Raw genomic sequence first — 15613 nt, 5'->3', positions numbered from 1 at the left:
AACCCTAGGCTGAGGGACAAAATAGGGACAGCCAAAAAGATATGTGCCCCTCCTGTGCTTAGACTGTAATTGGAAGCCTTTTTTTTTTTTTTTTTTTTTTTTTTTGCTTTTTTCTATGGCTGCACCTGCAGCACACATAGGTTCCCAGGCTGGGAGTCTAATCGGAGCTGTAGCTGCCGGCCTACACCACAGCCACAGCAACGCTGAATCCTTAACCCACTGAGCAAGGCCAGAGTATCAACCCTGTGTCCTCAAGGATCTTAGTCCGGTTCATTAACTGCTGAGCCACGAAGAGAACTCCCTGGAAGCCCATTTCTATTAAACCATTTCACTCAAAAGAAGAACCTACATTGATTTGGAACCTAAATTCTTCTTGGTGTAACTCAAGTACATTTTCCCACTTTATGATGAGATATTACAGCCAAGATGCCAACCTCACCACTTTCTCTAGTTCTTACGTAAAACCGCAGCTCATGAAACGATGCTCTACATTGCTAATTATTAGAGAAATGCAAACCAAAATACAATGAGGTATCACTTCACAACGGTCAGAATGGCTATCATCCAAAAGTCTACAAATAATATATGCTAGAGAGGGTGTGAAGAAAAGAAACCCTCCTTCACTGTTGGTGGGAATGTAAATTGGTATGGCCACTATGGAGAACAGAATAGAGTATCTTTAAAATATTAAAAATAGATACACCAGATAATCCAGCAATCCCACTCCTGGGCATAAATCTGGAGAAAACTCTAATTCAAAAAGATCCATGAACCTCGATGTTTACAGCAGCACTATTTACAACAGCCAAGACATGGAAACAACCTAAGTGTCCATCGACAGATGAATGGATGAAGAAGATGTGACTGATACACACACACAGAGGAATATTACTCAGCCATAAAAAAGAATGAAATGATGCCATCTGCAGCAACGTAGATGGACCTAGAGGTTATCACATTAAGTGAAGAAAGTCAAAGACAAATATCCTATGATACTACTTATATATTAAATCTAAAAAAATGATACAAATGAACTTATTAACCAAATAGAAATAGACTTGCAAACATAGAAAACAAATTTACAGTTACCAAAGGGGAAGGGAGGAGGGATAAATCTGGAATTGGGGGATGAACAGATACAGACTACTTTATATAAAACAGATAAACAAGGACCTACTATACAGCACAGGGAACTGTATTCAGTACCGTGTAAGAACCTATAAAGGAAAAGAATCTGAAAAAAGAATGTATATATGTGTATGTGTATACAACGGAATCACTTTGCTATAACCTGAAACATTATAAATCAACCATGCCTAAAAAAAAATAAAAATTATGTAAAGAGAACTGAAATCTGAAACTGTCAAGTACATGGAAGAATGAGAGCTGGTACACAAGATTAACGCAATCGTTAGGAAGACAGGCTGACACGATCTTGATCATTTGGGGCTGTATGTACCCTGCAACCCAGAATGTTTATTCCCAGGTATTTTCTCTAGAGAAATGCTCGCACACGGGTACCATAGGTCCCACGTGTGAACGTTCCTAGCGGCAAAATGTCCATAAAAACTGAAAGCTGGAAAGAGCCCAAAGGCCCATCAACAGCAGAAACAATAAATAAAGGGTGGCTTTACTCTCAAGGGAAGAGTCTGATCTACTGAAAATGAATTGATTACAACTGCACGCATGAATCAACATCATGAATCTTGTAAGCATAATGAGCTGAAGAAGGACGTAACAAATGAAAATATATTTTATACATACCATTCAAAAAGAGACGAAATTAAACTATGTGGTTTAATAGGTAGTAAGGTGCTTTTTTTTTTTTTTTTTTTTTTGTCTTTTTAGGGCTGCACCCGAGGCACATGGAGTTCCCAGGCTAGGGGTCAAATCGGAGCCGCAGCTGCCGGCCTACACCACAGCTCACAGCAATGTGGGATCCTTAACCCACTGAGCGAGGCCAGGGATCGAACCCGCAACCTCATGGTTACTAGTCGGGTTCGTCTGCACTGCGCCACAACAGGAACTCTGGTATCCATTTTTTAAATGTTCATTAAACAGTACATATGAAATGGATACCTGGTACATGTTTGTATGATTTATATGACTACTCTTGTGTATGTAATACAGTATTAAAGTATACACTCTGACTCAATCTGGGTCATGGAGTTAAGCCTCTGTTTTCATGCGGTTACAGAAATTCCGAAATCATTGGCACTGATCCCTCCTCCTCATGAAATTCCCTCCAGAGGATGCCCCATGAGACCGACCAGCCCCTGCTTGGATACCCACAGTTAGGGGAGCTCAGTACCTCTCACAATAGCCCATTTTGTCTTTGTTTTTCAGGGTTGATTTTGTAGGCAATGGAGCTTCTGATGTGTTCATCTGTCTGTTTATTAACTGCAGTAAGATTATACATAACAGAAAAATTCACCATCTTAACCATTTTTAGTGTCCAGTCTTCTGGCACTAAGGACACTCAGACTGCTGTACAACCATCACCAGCATCCACCTCCAGAACTTTTTCATCTTCCCAAACCGAAATTCTACCCTCTTTTAACCACTCCCCAGTTTCCCCTTCCCTGAGTCCCTGGCAACCTCCAGCCGACTGTCGCTATGAATTTGGCTAGTCTAGGTACTTCATCTAAGCGGAGTCTCTCCACGTTTGCCCTGTTGTGACCAGCTGACGTCACACTGCGTGGTGTCTTCAGGTTCACCTCAGGTTGCAGCGTGTGTCACAATTTCCTTTTTTAAAGCGAATTATGTATTTATCCATATTCACCCACAGGTGGATACTCAGGTTGCTCTTCCCTTTCGGCTATCGGGAAAAATGCTGCTCTGAACATGGATGGAAGCCCATTTCTTCTCAACTACTGGTAAGTTCTCCCTTATACTCAATTAAAATTTTTTCCTTGTAAACAACCTAAATATCCACCAACAGAGGAGTGGTTGAAGAAGATGTGGTACATACACACAGTGGAATACTACTCAGCCATCGGAAGGAAAGAAATAAGGGCATTTGCAGCAACATGGATGGACCTAGAAATTATCGTGCTAAGTGAAGTTAGTCAGACAGGGAGACACCAACATCAGATGCTACCATTTACATGTGGAATCTAAAAAAAGGACACAATGAACTTCTTTGAAGAACAGATACTGAATCGCAGACTTTGAAAAACTTATGGTTTCCAAAGAAAGACAGGTTGGGAGGTGAGGGGATGGACTGGGAGTTTGGGATGGAAATGCTATGAAATTAGGTTGTGATCATTGTACAACTATAAATGTAATAAAATTCATTGGGTTAAAGAAAAATAAATTGACCGAAAAAAGAAAAATAAATAAATAAATTTTTTCCTTGTAACTTTTGCCTGTTGGTCATTCTATTACCTTAAGTTCTGGCAAGGCAAACCCTCTGCCTTTTACCCACAAGGAAACCTCAAATATTGGAAACCTCAACTTGGAGTTCCTGCTGCGGCACAGTGGGTTAAGAATCTGACTCTAGTGGCTCAGGTTGCTGCAGAGGCATAGGTTCGATCCCCAGCAATGGGTCAAAGGATCCAGCATTGCCAAGTCACAGCCGTGGCTCAGATTCAATCCCTCAATCCCTGGCCCAGGAACGTCCACATGGTGCAGCCATTAAAAATAAATAAAGAAGCGAATAACTACGTAAGACACCCTCGACATTTTAGTTATCTCTGCTTTAGCCCAGATGTCACAAGGTTCTTTGTTATCCCAATCACCTTTCATACGACGCACCCTCTAAGCTTCTCATCAACCTCACGTGCTTCTCTGGATACATCTTGAATGACAATAACTTTTACAGAAAACACATCCCACTATTGTTTCATCTTCTGTTTATTGCTCAATAAAAGGCCCTTCACCTAGAAAGCCCTCTCCTTTCCTCGGCAAAACCAGGTCCCCTAATTCAGTGGCTGTGCAATTGATTTTTCGAGCTTCGATACAGCAGATTAACATTTTACACTTGACAAGTCTCACCTGCTTGAATTTGGTTCAGACTCCAGGCTGTTGAGATCACTTTCATGTTCTCCCATATGATTCTATGTCATACAGAGAAGCTGGAAACCCTATTTGTTACCACATTCCTTCAGCGCATTACCGTATATATTGAACACGACACGGTAACGGCGAAGGTAAAATCTTACTGACCTCTCCTTCCATGCTATTATTTGTTAACACGCTTTAAAACATAAATTCAACTGACTAGAAATTCACTTAACTGCAATATTGCTTAATATACCTACCACAGTCCTATCCACTAGGACCCCATGGAAGACTTTGTCAAATACGTTGCAGAAATCAAAAGGTGCTGGGTTTATGGACCACTGCAGATGGCCAACGTAGTTGGTCCATATTGGGTCAGTTGATGGTAGCCGTGTCCATTCCAGCTGCCAGAGGTCACCTGATTCTCTTTGAAGCTTGCAGAAAGCATGAGGTTCATGTACTGTCAAGGAGTTTTATCAGATGTAGTATCACGTTACCTGGGAGTTGGCTTCCAAAACTACTTTTTCTCTCTTTTTGAACATTAGAAGAATATTTTTCCATCTCTAGTATTTCTGGGAACTTTTCTTCATGATTGCTGAAAATGAGTTTTAAGATTTCATTTGCAAATGCCTCCAATACATGAGGTGCAACTGCCTGGACTTAGCGACTGTGATCTGACTCAAAGTGACTGGCTGCACGCTGGTATTTCCCACCCACCTCTAACTCCTACTTAACATTCTCTTCTTTGACTTCCCCATTCTTTTCTTTCTTTTCTTTCTTCTTCTTTTTTTTTTTTTTTTTTTTAGTGCCATACCATGGAAGTTCCCAGGCTAGGGGTCGAATCAGAGCTTCAGCCGCCAGCCACAGCCACAGCCATAGCCACACCAAATCTGAGACATGTCTACGACCTACACTAGAGCTCACAGAAATGCTAGATCCTTAACCCACTGAGCAGGGCCACGAATCAAACCCACAACCTCATGGACACTAGTTGGGTTCGTTACCACTAAGCCACAAAGGGAACCCCTGACTTCCCACTTCCAAATGAAGGCTGCACTTAAAGTCCCACTGGGCTTCCATCACCTCCCATTTATCCATTAGCATTATAATTTTCTCAGGCCATTGGCTCATCTATTCTTGGGAATTGTAATTTTCATTGTCCTTCTTGCAATTTCAAGCCCTTTTTCTTCGGTTAGCAAAATAAGATCTGCAGTCCCTAGCAGATAAGAAGGAAAAAATTGATATCCAAATACCAGAAATAGATATCCAATACATCAGATTTTGACTAGCTCTGCCATCATACAATGGAAAAGGTCTCCGTGTTAGCTGTGCAGCTACTATAAAAGCTGCCTTAAGGGAACTCAAGAAACCGGATTGCATCAAAATCAGACCTATAAATTAGCCCCCATTCACTGCCATTTTATTGATCTGGGGAATATCAAGCCTCAGTTTTTTTGTTTGTTTGTTTGTTTTGGGTTTTTAGAACCGCACCTGTGGCACATGGAGGTTCCCAGGCTAGGGGTCCCATCGGAGCTATAGCTGCTGGCCGACACCACAGCCACAGCAATGTGGGATCCAAGCCATGTCTGCAACCTACACCACAGCTCATGGCAACACTGGATCCTTAACCCACTGAGTGAGGCTAGGGATCGAACCTGCAACCTCATGGTTCCTAGTTGGGTTTGTTTCCACTGCGCCACGATGCGAACTCCCAAGCCTCAGTATCTTCGTCACTTAAATGAACTCAATGTTCAAAGAGACAGACGCGCTCCTGTCCCCGTGGACCGGGAAATTCTCAGGCGTGTGGAAAGACATCACACCATACGGCATAGAAGAACGTAGGGTGCTTAGCACCCATAATAGCAGAGCCCTAAATTTAATTATGCCCTCAGTCATCCTCCTCATGACATCCCAAAGCAACTGTACAATTTCCCAGTGCCCCTGACTGAGACCCACTGAAAGGTGACCTTAGAGTCAGTCCCTTTAGCTCTGGATTTCTGGGCCTGTAATTCTTTGCAGACCAAGACGTTGAAGTTTTAAATCGTTAATAACTTTACGTTAGTCAATAACTTATTACGTTATTGAAAGTCATTTTCTGGATAAAACAGTCTGTTCATTTTCAGCAGACACACAACACTTTCACCCAATTTTTTTAAAGGAGCAGGAGCAACTAATTACAAATCTGGATGTTCAGGAAAACTAGGACACAATGCATCATTTCAGTCCATTCGATGAAGAGCCTAGATGAATAAGAATGTAGACCAATTCTTTTTTTTTTTTTTTTTTGTCTTTTTAGCTATTTCTTGGGCCGCTCCCGCAGCATATGGAGGTTCCCAGGCTAGGGGTCCAATCGGAGCTGTAGCCACCGGCCTACACCAGAGCCACAGCAACGCAGGATCTGAGCCGCGTCTGCAACCTACACCACAGCTCACGGCAACGCCAGATCGTTAACCCACTGAGCAAGGGCAGGGACCGAACCCGCAACCTCATGGTTCCTAGTTGGATTCGTTAACCACTGCACCACGACGGGAACTCCCGAATGTAGACCAGTTCTTACCATAGGATCACAATAAAGAAAAGAGAGCTGCTAAGTCTATACGTCACTTTCCTTTGTTTTGAAGACGTGAAGCCCAACAAGCTTCTCACTTTCTACTGTACCTGAAAATTCTCCTGTAGATCAAAAGAATTTCTCCAAATCCAGGAGAATTATCTTCCTGCTTAGAACTTGTCTCAGAGCAAATAATTTGGTCCATCAACACTGTGCCTTACAAGGAGGCTTATTTTTTCATCCTTGCCCCTTACAATACTTTCCTGTCCCCAGCCCCCACCGTCACCACCCAAGGAGAGCCAGAGCCACGACCCGCTGGCCGCCGCCCTTCAACAGAACTGGCACAACTAACTACTCCAGGGCAATGCAGAGGTCTCCACAGCCAACATGTGCAGAAAGTGTTTTCCTCTCAAAAGAGGAGGCGACCCTCCTAGAGACATATCGGGCACCTTCCAAGGCTTCTGAGCTAGTCCAAGCAGAAAGAGGTGCTTATGAAACCGAAGTCGCCTCTTTCTTTTTCTTTTTTTTTTTCCTTTTATTTCCCCTTGGTAGAGGGTAAAAAATAGAGAAGGCGTGGTTTTCAAACAATGCATTCTGGCAGACTTCCTCCCCCTTCCCAACAGTTCTAGCATCTAGCATCAGCAAAACGTGTTATGTCACGTTTCCGTGTGGAGACAAAGACAGAAGAGATTCACTGTGCAATGGGTGGGGCTTTTGAGACTCTTGGCTTCTCGTTCAGTATTGCTCTGTCCTTTCTTCCCGGATTTAGGGAAAAGACTGTGAAGGCTGGGGGCTGCACAGGAAAGAGTGAAGGGACAGAGCAGGTGAGCAGCTGGAATGGACAGAGCTACCTCAAAGGCACTGGAAGTTGCACCCAAACCTCCAGCTCATTTTCGTTTTTCTGCTCATTATCTGGCTGTAGAGAGTCAGCCCTGGGGCAGCTCCTCTCCCAGCAAATAGATTCAGGTCTCCAGCCTAGATTGGAACCGGGCTTTGGACAAAGGCTACATAATCCCATAACTTCTTCTGCCACATACAGAAGAAACAGGGCATCTTCGTCTTCTTTAAGGACCAAGCCAGCGAAACCATGTTTATACTGTAGCAGGTGGGATCCAGGTTAGATAACACAGTCACTGGCAATGAGTCCTGCAGCAAAGGGATGCTATGAAATGTCTCATCCAAAGTCTTCTCGCTCCTGGTGTCCAGCCTGGTGTTTTCAGGAGGCAGTAGCTGGTAACAGCTTAATTTGTCTTCCGTTTCTTTCTGCATTTCTTTCTTTTTTTTTTGGTCTTTTAGGGCCACACCCATGGCACATGGAGGTTCCCAGGCCAGGAGTCGAATAAGAGCTGTAGCCACCAGCCTACACCACAGCCACGCCAGATCCAAGGTGCATCTTCGACCTACACCGCAGCTCACTGCAACACTGGATCCTTAACCCACTGAACCTGCATCCTCATAGTTACAAGTCAGATTCCATTTCTTGATTTAACCAACATTTCTTCAGCAGCCGTCTCCCTGCTTGGACCTGGGGCGGGAGAGGGGAAGGGAAAACTTCTCCTTTGGCATCTAAGCTACACCAGTACGACCGCAATGAGAATGGACAAAAATGCTCGGAGTCAAGGCCGATAAGGTGATGGAGTTGACAAGTTTTGATGACAAATAGGATGGGAAGGGGAGGAAAAGAATCAGGGGTGACTCCTAAATTTCCAGCACGAGCAACTGGGTGAAAGGGGATGCCACTGATAGGAAAAAGGAGCACAGAGGTGTTTGAGGGAATGAGTTTGGGGCAAAATATGATGAGTTCAATTTTGACTTGTTGAGTTTGAATTGCACCTAAGAAACGCAGCTGCAGCTGGAGATGTTCAAGAGAAAGTCGGACACACAGGGCTTCTTCTGCTTAGGACCGAGATGCGGCAAAAGACACAAACATGGGAGGCAGAGCATAAGGTAATTTGTAAAATGAGAAGAAAGGAGGGATGGAGAAGGGAGGTGTATCTTTCCAGCCCTCAGAGAGATAAGAAGATACAAACAGAAATCTCACCATGCTTTGGAACTGATCACTAGCCTAGATTTCCAAAAAAGACGCTACATTAGCGAGGAAAACCCCATGAAGTCATTAAAGACAGCCTTGATTGGCCCAAACAGTCTGCATCTTTCAATAACAGCAAACGGATCCCTGGGCAGATGCGGCTGCACAAACCCTCCCTCTGCCCTCTGCCAGCCTGGCCAGCGATGGTATGACCTTCCAGATGACCTTTCCAATGACAGAAGATCCTAGGAAAAAGAAGGCTTTACCAGCAAAATCCCTGAGCTCTGCCAAACAGCACTACCAACCCCAGCTTCCCAGAATGGAGTCACAGGGTGGGATTTTACCAGCCCATTCAAAGAAATTTTTTTTTTTTTTTTTTGCTTTTTAGGGCCACACCCGCAGCATGTGGAGGTTCCCAGGCTAGGGGTTGAATCAGAGCTACAGCTGCTGGCCTATAGCCACAGCCACATGGGATCTGAGCTGCATCTGTGACCTACACCACAGCTCATGGCAACACCGAATTGCTGACCTACTGAGCAAGGCCAGGGATCGAACCCACATCCTCATGGATCCTTGTCAGAGTCGTTTCTGCTGTGCCACGACAGGAACGCCTAAAAATTGCTATTAAAGGAAAGTTGACCGGGCTTTATCCCAAGAGCTTTAGCATCTGCCCAACCTTCCTTGGGTTTGCCTCCACCCATGAGGCAGCACCCCAAGAAGCAAAGAGCTTCTCCGCAAGCCTAGCAGAGAGGACCCCAGGGGAGCATGGTTTAAGGCACAGAACCTCTGTGGGTGCCCTTGGAAAGAAGGCCTTTAGCAGGGATGTGGGATGACATGGCAGGGGCTGGGCTGAGCACAGAGCAGGGAGAGGGCGGGTGCCATGGTACCCAACCAAAGCCAGGGCGGGATGGGGCCGCCTGCCAAGTGATGAATCTCCCTCAGGTCCAGATGCTTCGACGTCAAACCAAGCCCACCCCTTTGGGGCTAAAATCTGTTTATTCTTGGCTACGGAAGATTTCGGGCTTTCAAAAGAAGAGAGGAACTGAGAAATGAGAACATCCTGAGGTCTTATTAAATGACTCTTGAACTCTTCTGTCAACATAAAAAGCACCAGCTACACACGAATATCCTGTAACAGCCTCAACAGCACAAACACGCTTTCAGGTCACCAAGAAAAGTGTTTTGCAGAAGTGACACTAAAACCGACGAAAGAGGAGTTCCCGTCGTGGCGCAGTGGTTCACGAAGCCGACTAGGAACCATGAGGTTGTGGGTTCGGTCCCTGCCCTTGCTCAGTGGGTTAAGGATCTGGCATCACAGTGAGCTGTGGTGTAGGTCACAGACGCAGCTTGGATCCCACGCTGCTGTGGCCCTGGTGCAGGCCAGTAGCTACAGCTCCAATTAGACCCCCAGTCTGGGAACCTCCATGTGCCACGGGACCGGCCCTACAAAAAGGCAAAAAAAAAAAAGACAAAAAAAAAAGACAAAAAAAAACAAAAAACAACGACAGAAAAAATAAGAAGGCTCATTTTTCAAGGCTGACTGAAGGCACACATCACATCCCAAGGGACCAAATTAAAAAATCACACCCAGAAAGGGGCTCCCTGGAACCTTTTCTAAGGACAGGTTTTTCTTCTCTTCCTTTTCCCTTTTATTTTTGGATTTTTAAATAAACCTTTTATTTTTTCACTTTAGAAGAGTTTCAGATTTACCTTCCTTTTTAATATCCCACAATTTAAAGGAAAATCAAAAATTGATTAATCAGTCCTGATAAAGGTGTTTTTAAGAACCACCACCAAGGCTATCTAACTTTGAAGAAACCTGGCCTTCAAGGAAAAGCTTAGTCTGACACGAGAAGCCAGCAGTAAACCTCACAGGGGTGTCAGTGGCCTCTGCGTCAGCTGAAGCCAAACGCCAGGTATTTTTACGGGTCAGAATTGATATAAAAATATTCCTTAGCTTTTAGCTCCTGACAGTTGGCAAGAAGAACTCTGGCATGTTTTGGTTCACCCTCACCACTCGGCTAGGTCACCGGACTGTGACAGTGACAGGCCCGGAGGGGAAGAGAAACCAGGGCAATGGCTCTGGGGAAGGGCCACAGCTGGGACCAAGAGGTCCTCTAAGTCCAAGCCCAGCATTCCAGCCCCGATGCCGCAGAGATCAGGAGTCCAGCATGATGCAGCTAGAGACACCTGTTAGAGGAGCTCCCGACGTGACTCAGTGAGTTAAGGATCTGGCATTGCCGAGAGCTGTGGTGTAGGTCACAGAGGTGGCTTGGATCCCACCTCACTGTGGCTGTGGTGTGGGCCAGCAGCTGCAGCTCTGATTCAACCCCTAGCCTGGGAACTTCCATGTGCCACGAGTGTGGCCCTAAAAAGAAAAAGAGACAGAGAGAAAGGGAAACAGGTTAGAGAAAAAAAGAAGAAAGATAGAGAGGAGAGGGAGAGAGGGAGAGAAAGGAAGGAAGGAGAAAAGAAAGCAAAATGCCTAGTAAAGTCCTGCTCGTAAGGCGTCTGCAGGGAGCACGTCCTTCCTGGCAACACAAATCCCCCTTTGAAGGGCTGTTTCTCCAGCCATTTCCTACAGGAAATACATTCTGCAGAGCCAAGAGGCGCCCCCTCTGGGCCCTCCTCCGCCAAGCCCGAGGACAAGCCTCGCTGTCCCCACAGCTGGTTCCCCATCCAGGTGGCAATCAACGCACCCAAGCACAGGAAGTCACAAGAAGGGGATGTGGCCCACACCCCCAACCCCAGGTGACCAGGCCAGATAATACCAGGAAAGACGTTCAGTCCCCTGGGTCCCTTTGTCACCTAGCTCTTGGGGTCACAGAACTGAACAGACCTGTGCTTCTCAAACCTGGGGGTCTGTGAATCTGGGGGTGCAGATTCTGCTTCAGTAGGCTTCAAGGGAGGAACCCGAAATGCTGCCTTCCTAACCAGCTCCCGGGTGCTTCTGCTGCCTCAAGGACCACACTGCAACGGTCAGAGCTGGGATGGCCAAAGGGAACCTCTCTCTCTCAGTGCTCTTCAAACCAGGCTCCTGGGAAGTGCTAATAAGGTTCTGGAAAGATCAGGAGGAAACCAAGACCCTCTCTGTACCCCAGCTTCAACCAGGATGGCCTTGCTTCTCTGTTATAGAAATTGAAATTCTTCGTAAGATTTCATTTGATAAAAGGGTTCCTTTGTCTTCTAAATCTGAAAGCTACTGCTCCAATCCAACAAGCTTGCTTTACAGAAGAGGAAGTCAAGTGAGCGTGAGAGAGGATAACTGAGTCACATGAAGTGACACAGCTAATTGGTGGCCAAGCCACATCAGAGCCTTGGCCTCTTCTTCCCCACCCGACTCTTCACTCTCTTGGAGAGAAGGCTTTACAAAAGCCATGACTCAGCGGTTTCTCCTCTTTCTCTTAGGTTTACCCAGGTAAACCCACCAGAATCCCACAATGCTCTGCCTCTGCCCACCAGAGGCTGGCTCTTCAGAGCTGCCCTGCCAGCTCCACCTGACAAGTCAGGGCAGCCAGCAGAGGAGGGAAGAAGCTTCCCGGAGCAAGGTGAAAGAGAGCTGCATTCCCAGAGGCAAGAGGGGTAGGCTGTGGAATCGTTGCACAGATGGGCAGGCATGTGCCTGCAAGACTTCAGAATTCCTTGTCTCCAAGGAGGGGCCCAACTGACTCATCAGGGCACTTCCAGACAGCTTACTTCAAGCTGATTTGCAGCAGGCATGCTAGGGCAGCGGCAGAGCCCCAGCTGAAAAGGGAAGTTTGTCATAGACGGGAGCAAAGCGGGAGCTGGGGGAAGTGAGTGGAGGTCGAGGAACGTCTAGTACCAAATCTGGGAGCAGGAACTAACAGATACTCTGAGGCATGCAAGCTGGGGCCAGGGCATGAGTCAAGACAATGTGGTGCCTGGCCCCAAGATCCTACGATCTGGAGAGATTGTGAAGAAGCAAAGAACACATGTGAGACCCTTAGAGACCAGTACAGAACAAGACAACTAAAAGCTAGCCTGGAGGGTTCAGACTGTAACAGCCACAGCAGGTCAGCGCAAAAGAGATCACATGAGCTAGAGCGACTCGGGCGAGGGGTGGAGGGGAGGTGATGAAGGCCACAGAGCAGCAGAGAGGATGGGCAGAGGAAGGCAGGAAGAGAGAATTAAGTCACGGATGGTGACGGAGGTGGACAAAGGAATGAGCAGGTGCTAGAAGCAGCATCTGCAGGGGTGCAACGTGAATCACGTCTTCCAGAAAAGCAAGGCAGGGCCTGGGTGGCTTGGATCCTTAGCAGAACCACTGCCCATCCAATCCAGTTCGAAGCTGCCTCTGCCTCTCCACAGGGCTTTTCTAATTCTCAAGCTATTGGGCCGCTCCAGGAGCTCTGCAGCTCTACAGGCCACAGGAGAAATGCTGAGTTCCATTTTGTGGAGGTCTTGAGCCAAGTTCAAGGTCACATGTCAAAAACCATCAATATCCATGTGTTGTTTCTGGCTCCGGCTAAAGCCTCTCTATTCAAATCCTGGGATACACTCCGGGAATAGAATCAGGTCAGCCCCAGGAAGGACATCAACCCCAGAGATTCAGAGAGACAACATGCTTTGTCAGAAATATCAATTACAAGAGAGAAATCCAACACCATTTCTTTTCTACTCACGCCTGGCTCTGGTCGGACCCCAACCAAGCAGCACAAGTGAGTCTTGTGGGAAAATTGAGTCAGGGATGAGATTTTAACATCTGTATTTCTGAGGTAGATAAGTCCCCTGCTTCCAGAGGATGCCCAGCTCAGACTACAACCCTAAAGATGGAACTGCAAAGCCTCCTGCTTCCTGCCTCACCACTTCATCGCCCACCTCCACTGCCCCGTCTCCTGACCACTGCCCTGTGTTCAGCCCAAACGACTCAGCAGCCTGGCATTCTTCAAGCTCACTGGGATCCCCAAGGGTTACAGATAACAAGTCATGGAATCTGATTCCTTGACCCCTGCCTCTCTCTCTCTGACCCATCCTAGCATCATAACCTTCCTACTGCCCTTCCGCAACCTGCTCCGGGTCCTTTCCCAGGTCTCTCTACAACCTTCTGAGGAGTTAAGCTCTGCCTGAAGAGTCATCTAAGGCTGCTAGAGCTGTAAGGAGCCTCAGAGTCTGTCTTCGCCAGCTCCATCCCTTTGCCAAACAAGAAAACTAAGAGCTACAGATGGGAAGTGACTTGTCCAGGGTCACACAGATCCTTGGTAGCAGGGGTGGGCTGGAATCTTGGTCTTTTAACTCCCAGACCTCAAGACCTTTAATCACCTTATGGCAAGATGGCATCACTTCCCAAGAACCTACCCAGCCTCCACACAACCATATCCCTGAAGCCATTTGCAAGTGAAGACACATGTCTGATGGCCACATGGTCCATAAGGGATCCTGGTGGTGGGAAGAAGAGCCTGGCTCAGCTATTTGAGATTATTTTACTTCCCTTTAAGACTCAGCCAGCGATGATTAAGTTGCTGACCTAGATGGCACGCCTTTATTGCATAGTCACCCCCAAAAAGGAAGCAGAGGCATATTAAAGGGAAGTCTGTGTGAACTGCATCACTAAAGAGTGAAAGGCAGAGCAGAGCTTATTAACACCCTGGCTACATCTTGCAACAATTGTGTGATTAATTCAGATCACTCCCTGATGCTTCTTTTCAGACTTTCAAACCACTCATTGTCTGCAACCGTTTTGTCAAGCCCCAAGCAACAGAAATCCCACGCTCCCCACGTCTTCAGTTCTGCTGGAAAGAATCTGTGTGGGTCTGGCAGGCTGTCCCGAGTGAAATGAGCTCTCGGCTGAAAGCCCAGGACACCTGGGTTTATTTGTTATTTACTGAGTAACCTTGAGCCCGTAGGTTTACCTCTCTGAATTTCACCTGCGTGGGAGAATTAAGCTGGAGGCAGAGAAAGAAACAAGACAAACTCCCCAGGGGCCTTGCAGGGTAACGAGCCTGTGACACTGGCTAACGCCAACATCCTTCACTGCCTCCACTGAGAGCAGAATGAGAGCATGGGAAACTAATATTTATTAAGCATTCGCCTTGTGCCAAGGATTGTGCGGGGCTCCCGCCAGCCTGCAATGTGGGATCAGGTGAGTCTCAGCTGTGGAAAGAGTGATGAGAAATGCAAAGGAACTCAGTTTAGTGAACACAGAGCCGGGATTTAAATAAGGTTCTCCTACTCAAAAGACCTTACTTTCTGCGGCAGACGACAGTGCCTTCAGCCAAAGATGAGTTCGTATGAGAGGGCTGGGGGGAGGGGTGCAAATTGAGAGAGAGAGACAGAGAGAGACCCAAGGACACAAATCATTCAAATACCAACAGTCAAGGTTAAGGAAATGAATGATGAGGACTGGAAGGCAAGGGGTAAATTCACTGCCTTCTTGAAAGGACCTAAGACTCAAGGTCCAGCAAAGTAAGTAATACAGGGCTTCCAGCCCAGGACTAAGAGTTTGGTTTTGTTTGTTTGTTTTTAAGAGGAAGCTAAAATCCAGAATCTTATGCCAAACCACCTAATTTATATCCGTAGCACCTCACCCATGCCCAAGTTCCACCTAAGACCCCCTGTTTGCAAACCCCCAATGGTGAGAATAATCTTCTCAGCATCGGAGTGAGAAAGACAGAACCACTTCACTCTGGGACCCTGGGAAGGCCTCACCTCTGATTTCCATTTTGGAGAAAGTGAACTTTCTGGAATGTTCCGAGCTAGGCTACAAGGGCACTGTGATTCCACCAACCCCACTAAATTGCGGGGGCTCATACCAGTAATTCTTTTCTCCCCTTGGGGGAGCTGAGGAAGCCATGCATGCATGCCACTAAAGCCAGGAAGAGTAGCTTTTTTTTCTAATAAGCAACAAATTATTTGAGGGGGACTTGGTTGAAAACTCGTTCTACCTCTGTAGTTATATCCAATTAAACCATAATTACAGGGAGTCAGCACGCATCAGAGCTTAGTTGGAAAAGAACAGAAACACCACAATTCTTCAAAACGCTGGCCGGAGGGAAACCTGTAATTTCTGTAATTTC

At 46.4% G+C, this 15613-nt stretch overlaps 1 long non-coding RNA gene across 2 annotated transcripts in view; it reads right to left on the bottom strand.

Annotated features, from left to right (window-relative positions):
* Window positions 1-15613, bottom strand: part of LOC102159171 — a 135773-nt gene that overhangs the window by 17620 nt on the left and 102540 nt on the right. The gene's annotated exons all lie outside the window — the stretch shown is intronic.

Source organism: Sus scrofa, chromosome 9 (assembly GCF_000003025.6).
Source record: "Sus scrofa isolate TJ Tabasco breed Duroc chromosome 9, Sscrofa11.1, whole genome shotgun sequence".
In the NCBI taxonomy this organism is placed as follows: domain Eukaryota; kingdom Metazoa; phylum Chordata; class Mammalia; order Artiodactyla; family Suidae; genus Sus; species Sus scrofa.
Note: the sequence above shows the minus strand (reverse complement) of the source record. Positions and strands in the feature narration are given on the sequence as shown.